The sequence below is a fragment of the Macaca nemestrina genome, chromosome 10 (assembly GCF_043159975.1).
Source record: "Macaca nemestrina isolate mMacNem1 chromosome 10, mMacNem.hap1, whole genome shotgun sequence".
NCBI classification, from domain to species: Eukaryota; Metazoa; Chordata; class Mammalia; order Primates; family Cercopithecidae; genus Macaca; species Macaca nemestrina.
Genome location: NC_092134.1, coordinates 86,176,697 through 86,186,484, shown reverse-complemented (window position 1 = coordinate 86,186,484; position 9,788 = coordinate 86,176,697). Strand labels below are relative to the sequence as shown.

Here is a 9,788-nt window from a genome sequence, read left to right as displayed (position 1 = left end):
GAAGGAAGGAAGAGAGGAAGAAAAAGAAAGAAAAAAAGGAAAGAGAAACAGAAAAGAGAGAGAAAGAAAGACAGAAAAACAGAAAGAAACAAAGAAAGAGAGAAAGAGAGAAAGGGAAAGAAAGAAAGAAAGAAGAAAGACAGAAGAGAGAAAGAGAAGGGAGGGAAAGGAAGGGAAGAAAGAAAAAGAAAGAAAGAAAGAAAGAAAGAAAGAAAGAAAGAAAGAAAGAAAGAAAGAAAGAAAGAAAGAAAGAAAGAAAGGAAGGAAGGAAGGAAGGAAGGAAGGAAGGAAGGAAGGAGGGAGGGAAAGAGAGAGAGAAAGGAAGGCAGGCAGGCAGGCAGGAAGGAAGAGAGAAAGAAAAAGGAAGAAAGAAAAGAAAGAAAGGAAAGAGAGAAAGAAAGAAAGAAAAGAGAGAGAAAGAAAGAAAAACAAAGAAACAAACAAAAAAAGAAAGAAAGAGAGAAAGGGAAAGAAAGGAAGAAAGAAAGAAGAAAGAAGAGAGAAAGAGAAGGGAGGGAAAGGAAGGGAAGAAAGAAAGAGAAAGAAAGAAAGAAAGAAAGAAAGAAAGAAAGAGAGAGAGAGAGAGAGAGAGAGAGAAAGAAAGAAAGAAAGAAAGAAAGAAAGAAAGAAAGAAAGAAAGAAAGAAAGAAAGAAAGAAAGAAAGAAAGAAAGAAAGAAAGAAAGAAAGAAAGAAAGAAAGAAAGAAAGAAAGAAAGGAAGGAAGGAAGGAAGGAAGGAAGGAAGGAAGGAAAGAAAGAAAGAAAGAAGGAAAGAAAGAAAGAAAGAAAGAAAGAAAGAAAGAAAGAAAGAAAGAGAGAGAGAGAAGGGAGGGAAAGGAAGGGAAGAAAGAAAGATGGGGGAAGGCAAAGAGGAAAAGTAAAGAAGGGAGAAAGAGAGGGACTCAGAACAGAACTGAACAAAATTGAGACCGAAAAATCCACACAAAGAATCAACAAAACCAAAAGGTAGCTCTTTCACAGCATAAACAAGATTGATATACTGCTAGTCAGATTAACAAAGATAAAGAGAAGATCCAAATAAACACTAGAACAAAAGACAAAGGTGACATAACAACCGATCCCACAGAAATACATAAGATCCTCAGAGACTATTATTAACACCTCTATGTATACAAAGTAGAAAATCTAGAGGAAATGGAAAAATTCCTGGAAACACACAATCTCCCAAGATTGGATGGGGAGAAAATTAAAACTCTGAACAAAACAAGATTGAGTTCCATAACTGAATTAGTCATAAAAAAAAATCTATGAACCAAAAAGAGCCCCAGACCAAATGGATTCAGAGTTGAATTCTACTAGACTTACAAAGAAGAGCTGATACCAATTCTAATTAGAAAAAGTCAAGGAGGAGAGACTCCTCCTTATCTCATTCTACAAAGCCAGCATCACCCTGATACTAAAATCTGGCAAAGGCACACACAAAAACAAAACTACAAGCCAATACCCCTGATGAGCAGAGACACAAAAATCCTCAATAAAATACTAGCAAACTGAACCTAACAGCACGTCGAAAAGTTAATTTACCACAATCAAGTAGATTTTATTACTAGCATGCAAGTTTGGTTCAACATACACAAGTCAATGAATGTGATTTACCACATAAACAGATTTAGAAACAAAACCATATGATCATCTCAATAGATGCAGAAAAGTCTTTTGGTAAAATTCAACATCCTTTCATGATAAAAAAAAAAATCAACAAATAAGGCATAGAAGGAACATACCTCAAAATAATAAGAGCCATCTATGACAAACCGAAAGCAAGTATCATACTGAACAGCCAAAGGCTGGAAGCATTCCCCTTGAGAATAAGGATGTCCACTCTCACCACTCCTCTTCAACATAGTACTGGAGGTCCTAGCCAGAGCAAGCAAGAGAAGGAAATAAAAGGCATCCAAATAGGAAAGGAAGCCAAACTATCTCTCTTCACTAACAATATAATTCTACACCTAGAAAACCCTAAAGACTTCACTAAAAGCCTCTTAGAACTGATAAACAACTTCACTAAAGTTTCAGAATACAAAATAAATGTACAAAAATCAGTAGTATTTCTATATATCAATAACGTTCAAGTTGAGAGCCTAATAAAAAATGCAATGCCATTTACAATAGTCAAAGAAACCCTAAAAAACCTAGGAATACATCTAACCAAAGAGATGAAAGATCTCTACAAGGCAAAGTACAAAACGCTGCTGAAAGAAATCATAGATGACACAAACAAATAGAAAAACATTGCATAGCCAGGCGCGGTGGCTCACGCCTGTAATCCCAGCACTTTGGGAGGCTGAGGTGGGAGGATAATGAGTTCAGGAGATCGAGACCATCCTGGTTAACACGGTGAAACCCCGTCACTACTAAAAATACAAAAAAAAAAAAAAAAAAAAAAAAGACTAGCTGGACGTGGTGGTGGGAGTCTGTGGTCCCAGCTGCTCGGGAGGCTAAGGCAGGAGAATGGTGTGAACGCAGGAGGTGGAGGTTGCAGTGAGCCAGGATCGCGCCACTGCACTCCAGCCTGGGTGACAGAGCGACACTCCGTCTCAAAAAATTTAAAAAAAAAGAAAAAAGAAAAACATTGCATGCTCATGAATTGGAAGAATCAGTATTATTAAAATGACCATACTGCTCAAAGCAATCTACAGATTCAGTGCTATTCCTTTCAAACCACCATGTCATCTTTCACAGAATTAGACAAAAACTATTCTAAAATTTATATGGAACCAAAAATTAGCCCAAATAGCCAAGGGAATCCTAAGCAAAAAGAACAAAGCCAGAGGCATGACATTATCCAACTTAAAACTGTACGATAAGCCTACAGTAACCAAAACAGCATGATACCGGTACAAAAACAGACATTTAGACCAATGGAACAGAAGAGAGAACTCTGAAATAAAGCCACAAACCTAAAGCCATCTGATCTTCAACAAGGTTAACAAAAATGAGCAATGGGGAAAGACTCTCTATGCAATAAATAGTGCTGGGATAGCTGGCCTGCCATGTGCAGAAGAATGAAACTGGACCCCTACCTTTCACCACATACAAAGATTAACTGAAGATTGATTAAAGATTAAATGTAAGACCTCAAACTATAAGAATTCTAGAAGAAAACCTAGGAAACACTATTCTGGCCATTGGCCTTTGGAAAGAATTTATGACTAAATCCTCCAAAGCAATTGCAACAACAACAACAAAAAGTTGACAAGTGAGACCTAATCAAACTAAAGAGCTTCTCTGCATAGCAAAAGAAACTGTCAACACAGTAAACAGACAACCTACAGAATGGGAGAAAATATTCGCAAACTACGCATCCAAACAAAGGTCTAATCTAACATAGAGAAACTATAAGGAACTTAAACCATTGAACAAGCAAAAAACAACCTCATTAAAACAGACATGAACAGACACTTCTCCAAAGAAGATATACAAGAGGCCAAGAAATATATGAAAAAATGGTTCACATCACTAATCATCAGAGAAACTCAAAATCAAAACCACGATGAGTTACCATTCTCATACCTGTGAGATGCTATTAGTAAAAAGTTAGTAATAAAAGTAAAATGGTATTAGTAAAAAACTATTAATAAAAGTAAAAATATCAAATGTCATCAAGATTGCAGAAAAAAGGGAATGCTTATACAGTGTTGGTGGGAATGTAAATTAGTTCAGCCCCTGTTTGGAGATTTCTCAAAGTACTAAAGACAGAACTATCACATGACCCAGCAATCCTATTACTAGGTATATATCCAAGAGAAAATAAATTGTTCTGCCAAAAAGATACATGCACATGTATTATTCACAATAGCAGACATGGAATGAACCTAGGTGCCCAGCAATGGTGTATTGAATAAAGAAAATGTGGTACATATACATCATAGAATACTATGCAGCCATAAAAAGAATTAAATCATATCCTTTGTAGCAACATGGATGCAGCCGGAGGTCATTACCCTAAGCAAATTTACTCAGGAACTGAAAACTAAAAGCCACATATTCTCACTTATAAGTGAGAGCTAAACATTGAGTAATCATGGACATAACGATGGCAACGATAGACACTGGGGACTATTAGAGTGGGGAGGAAGGGAGAGGGACAAGGGTTGATAAACTATTGCATACTATGCTCAGCACCTGGGTGACAGGATCAATCAAACCCCAAACCTCAGCATCAGTCAATATTTCCAGGTACCAAACCTACACATGTACCCCCTGAATCTAAAATAAAAGTCAAAATTATAAAAATAAAAGAAAAAAAGAAGTATTATCCCCTCCACTTTGGTCCCCAGAACCCTCTGAGAATAAGAAAACTGGCTTCTTTGTGGAGGAATGGCATGGTTCCTCAGTTCCTTCCCATTTTGGTAGTTAATTGTGACTACCCACTACTATAAAGGATTTTGGGAGGCTGCCACCTTATGTAGATGGGGTCTGACTGGCTGGCCCAGGACTCATGTTCACAAGTAGACTGAGCAGCGCTTGTGCTCTGTGATCATTCTGGCCAGCAACCTCCATGGCCCCATGTCTGTGTCACTTGCCCATGGTCCTTCCATCCAAATGGCCAAACCCACCTGATGTTGACATGATATAGAGTTTGCAAAGTATTTCTCATAATATTTTGTTTGCACCCCAACCTTGTAAGGCATTATTAATTATTCCATTTACAGCTGGAAGAAATGAATAATCTTTGAAATCTGACATTGAAGAAACCCTACAAATTAGCCCAACTCAATCCCTTATTTTCTCAGATGATGACATTGAGACCCTGAAAAGTTAAGTGGCTTGTTCAAAATCACAGTGACACTAATGAAAACAAGGGTGTCTTGATCAGATATGGTACTAAGCACTCAGAATACGTCATCTCATTATGTTCTCACAACAATCTTACAAAGTAGGACATGTTGAAAACAAGATGAGGAAACTGAGAGGGCTGAGTCAAGGCCAGGTTTTCTGATGCAAGTTCAGTGCAGCTTCACTCCTCACAGAAACACCAGGGTGGCCCCTCTCCACTACTGATGTCAGGGCCATCGAAGGGGAGGACATGGCTGTCAGCTGGGAAGAGTGAAATGGGTAAGGACTGTGTCATGGCTGAAAGGGATCGCGGCAAGGGCACAGGCAGCAGGAAAGCTGGTGAGTCACTAGAAAGTTTGGCTAAGGATGAGACTGAGATCAGTATCAACAAAACAGCCAAAACGATCACAGCAGCATCTCTCTCTGACCACCCAGATTACTTTTAGCAGCAGCACAGTATGAGCAAGGCTGAGCTCCAGGGAGAGCCAGGGAACAAGCCAGAAATTTTTATCAGGATTTGTTTTTCACACAAACTTCTCAGACTCTAAATTCAGTCCTGTAAACTGGTGAAGCAAAAGTCCAAGAGAAAATTTGCTGATTATATGAATTTTCACCAGCAGTAAATCAGTGGTTCTCAGCTGAGATAACTGTGCCCCCAGGGGACATTTAACAATGTCTAGAGACAATTTTGGTTGGAGGGTTGGGAGAGTGCTACTGGTAAATAATGGCGAAAGATCACGCTAAATATCCTTCAATGCATGGGACAGCCCCTTTCAACAAAGAACTATCCAACCCAAAATGTTCATAGTGTCAAGGCGGAGAAACTGGTGTAAATGAAGCTGAGCTGCATATAAATATGACTTTAGTTGCACAACAAACACCCCAGCTTTCAGAGAAATAGTCAACTAGGTCAAAGGGCACTGGAGTGGGGATTACAAGGCCTGATTTCTAGTTCTAACTTGATGACCAATTTGGAACTTTGGGTGTCTTTTTCTTCCTAGAACTAGAGCAGCCATGTGATGGAGCCAGAGCCTTCCTGGGGTTGGCTAGTGGCATATAGGAAATAACAGGGCTACTCTACCCTTGCAAAACATTCTTATGTTATGATTAACCCAAGCATCTCAGTGTTGATGGACCAGCTTTGTTTTAGTAGGGCCTCAGCACTTTTTTCCTCCAATTAAAAAGGTAATCCATATCATTATAAAAACTTAAGAAAATACAGAATAACACAAACAGAAGAAAAAGAGTATCTTATAATACCATCTCTTAGAAAGGAGTTTTATTCTGAGGGTCTCCAGATACTGACCTTCATTTTCACTATTTTGAAGAGGAAGGGAGAAGAGAGAGTCACCATCCTCCTCCTTTTGTTGTTGTTGTTATTGTTTTCGTTTTCACTTCTTTATACTACAAGGGAGCTTTACCAATTAGTTAAAAGTGGAATTCAAAGAGTTTTAACTGTAGCTACTTGTGTTTGCACTAATGTTTTAACTTTTTAAAAAAGTTAAAGTTGTTAATTATGGTAAAATACAAATAACATAAAACTTACCACCTTAACCATTTTTTACTGTACAGTTCAGTAGTCTTGTGAGTCAATCTCCAGAACCTTTTCTTTTTTTTTTTTTTTTTTTTGAGATGGAGTCTTGCTCTGTTGCCCAGGCTGGAGTGCAGTGGTGCAATCTCAGCTCACTGCAAGCTCCGCCTCCTGGGTTCACACCATTCTCCTGCCTCAGCCTCCCAAGTAGCTGGGACTACAGGCGCCTGCCACCACGTCTGGCTAATTTTTTGTATTTTTAGTAGAGACTGGGTTTCACCTTATTAGCCAGGATGGTCTTGATCTCCTGACCTCGTGATCCACCTGCCTCAGCCTCCCAAAGTGCTGGGATTACAGGCGTGAGCCACCCCGCCCGGCCGCCAGAACGTTTTCATCTTCCAAAACGAATACTCCAAACTCATTAAACAATAACTCCTCAATTTCCTCATCCTCCAGCCCCTGGCAGCCACCATTCTGCTTCCTGTTTTATGAACTTGACTACTCCAGATTCCTCATGTAAGTGAAATTATACAGCATTTGTCTTTTTGTGACTATTTCCCTTAGCATAATGTCTTCAAGGTTGATCCATGTTGTGGCACATGTCTGAATGTGCTTGCTTTTTAACGCTGAACAGTATTCCATTGTGTATCCCATTTTGTTGATCCATTTATCTGTTGATAGGCATGTGGGTTGCTTCCTCCTTTGGCTGTTAGGAATAATGCTGCTGTAAACATGGGTATACGAATTTCCCTTAGAAACCCTGTGTTGTGTCTTAACTTCTTGAGTCCTCCTTGGTTTTGTTGTAAAAATGGGGAAAAAAGGAACACCTGCCTTGCAACCCCCCAGACAGAGTGCTGGATAAACAGTGAAGAGCCAACGTTTCCACAGGAGTGAGGATTAGATAGGGAGAGCTGGTTCACATTGAAAATGCTGCATGGGACTAATGAGATGTAGGGGGTCAGAGAAGGACTGAGGCCTGCAGCTGCTCATTCACCCATCGAGTCCTGTGACCTGACCCTCCCATCATTGTGGCTTTCCTTCTTGTCTGTGGTTTGGTTGTCTGGATTCTCTGTAAAACTCTTCTTCCCTTCCACTGCCTGAAAAATGCCTATCGCATTTCAAGATCCCCTTGAGTGAGTGTCCTGTCTGTAGAGCCCCTATATAAAAACTCAGGCATATTTTGTTTCACACTGTGTGAAGTAAAGCAATTCCTACCTGAGTAACATAAAATCAGATTATCTTGGTGTTTAATAATTCCTCTACTGTAAGTGACGAAGCTTTGGGAAACAATTCTTTCAGAATGATAGAGCTATAAACTTTTCCTTCGGGAGGCAAAGTCCAATCCTGGTGGGCCCAAAGAGACATATCTTCCTTTAAGTCACCCTATATTCTTGCGAAACTCAATTTGCTCTTAGAAAACAAGGGGATGGTCATCTGGAAGACACAAAGGCCACGCTCAGGAGATGCCAACTCAAACAGTTGGAGGGGATTGGAAGGCTCCATGTTTTCAGTTACTTTCAGTTCTAACTCATGACAAAGCAAAAACACTGAGACTGAAGAGGCCGACAAATCGAGTTCTCAGAAAAACATTCAATAGGGATTATAGAAGTGATGACTTGGGCAGTCATGAAATGGTGGATCCCTGCACCCACCCTCCAGAAAGTATTCTTTACATAGCAAGCTTTTAGGGTACAGCATGTGCTGCTGCTTGTCACGCCTTCAGATTTTCTTGCCAAGACTTGTGACCACTTCTTTGTAAAGGGTAATCTATACTACAGGCATTGTTTAAAGACCTTGCTGCAGAACACCCTGGCCTATGGGGGTCAAACATCAGTTACCATGGTTCTTTTGCTTCAAGACAGCCTCACTCTTGCCACGCAACAGCTGTTTTCCTATATATACAAATGTGTACATGAAGACAGGAGGAAGAAAAGCACTTAAAATATGAGAAAAATAACAACTAAAGTCTGATTGATTATGGGCTAGTACTGCCAGGTAAATCTTGGAGAGAATGGAATTATTAGGTGGATCTATTAAAGGATTTCTTACATATTTATAATTATTTATAATATAGACTTTGTAAACATGCTGAAACTATTAGCAAAAAATAAAGAGTTTCCTGTTGTTTAAAATGATGCATTGACCTATTGGGAAAAATTCATCACCTGAGTGCGGCTTGCAGCATTGCCATTAGGAAGAGTTCATGCTGTGAGAAAAATAAAATTATGGAAGCTCTGAAAATGTGACCTTTTAGAATCCCTCTGGAATTAAAGGATGTGGAAAGGATTTAGCTATATCACTAATATGGCTGTGGTTGTTTGTTTCCACTCACTACAACTACCTATCTGCATGGTAACATAATCAAGTATTTGTGATAGTTTATTAAAATATTGCCTCTCGACTGAATATGTCCTTAGATCCTTCTTCTACAGCTTTTACATGGAAGCAGTGAACTGCTTGCGTTTTCATATAGCACAGAAACATTATTTCCCTTCTGTAATTGCTCCTGTAGAAGGGTAAGACTAGCACTTTTGCAAAAGGGTGACATTTGCAAATTGTTTTTGTCTTCAGAGTAAGCCACTGTTTAGATTTAAGAAAAATAAAGTCCCACTAGGGTATGACTGAGGGATTTCCCATCATAGGAGACGAAAAAATTTTTTGTCTCTAGCCTCTTAATTTCATTGCCTGGGGCCCTGCAAATTAGACTGACAAAAGACAAATTAACAGGAGAAAGGCATATAATCTTTATTTTATGTTAATTTTTTTCTTTTTCTTTTTCTTTCTTTCTTTTTTTTTTTTTTGAGCTGGAGCCTCACTCTGTCCCCCAGGCTGGAGTGCAGTGGCATGATCTCAGCTCACTGCAAGCTCCGTCTCCCAGGTTCACACCATTCTCCTACCTCAGCCTCCCGAGTAGCTGGGACTGTAGGAGCCCCCCACCATGCCTGGCTAATTTTTTTGTATTTTTAGTAGAGACAACTTTTTACTGTCTTAGCCAGGATGGTCTCAATCTCCCGACCACCTGCCTCAGCCTCCCAAAGTGCTGGGATTACAGGCGTGAGCCACCACGCCCAGCCTATTTAATGTTAATTTTTATGTGATATCTTCCCAGAAAAGAAGCGAAGACCCAAAGAAGCAGATAGCCTGAAAGCTTATATATCATTTTTAACAAAGAATGATAAATTGTGGCAATGTCACAAGACAAGGAAAAGGGTTTTGGGCTTCCACGGTGGTAAACTGTGGGAAGGTAAATAGATGGGGGACACTAGTGGGAGAAAAAGGCTATCTTAATAAGTTTGTTTGTGCAGGTTCATCGCAGTGCCAACTTTTTTTCTCCTTCATGGCTATAAAATTTCCCTGGGAAAGGGCACTTATTGCAGCCCTTATTTCTCAGGAGTTTCTGCTTGCAGTTAGATAAAGGAAGCTCCAAAAAGCTATCTTTCTACATTTGTTGACTCTCA

General features: G+C 39.4%; 1 long non-coding RNA gene across 1 annotated transcript in view; it reads left to right on the top strand.

Moving 5' to 3' along the window:
- The first annotated feature begins 4,283 nt into the window (after positions 1-4,283).
- The window catches only part of LOC105470074 (uncharacterized), a 63,800-nt gene continuing 58,295 nt past the window's right edge, over positions 4,284-9,788 (top strand). Inside the window, exons 1-2 of the long non-coding RNA XR_980252.3 lie at positions 4,284-5,078; positions 6,787-6,846. This is a non-coding gene — a long non-coding RNA (uncharacterized lncRNA). The remainder of the gene's footprint in view (positions 5,079-6,786; positions 6,847-9,788) is intronic.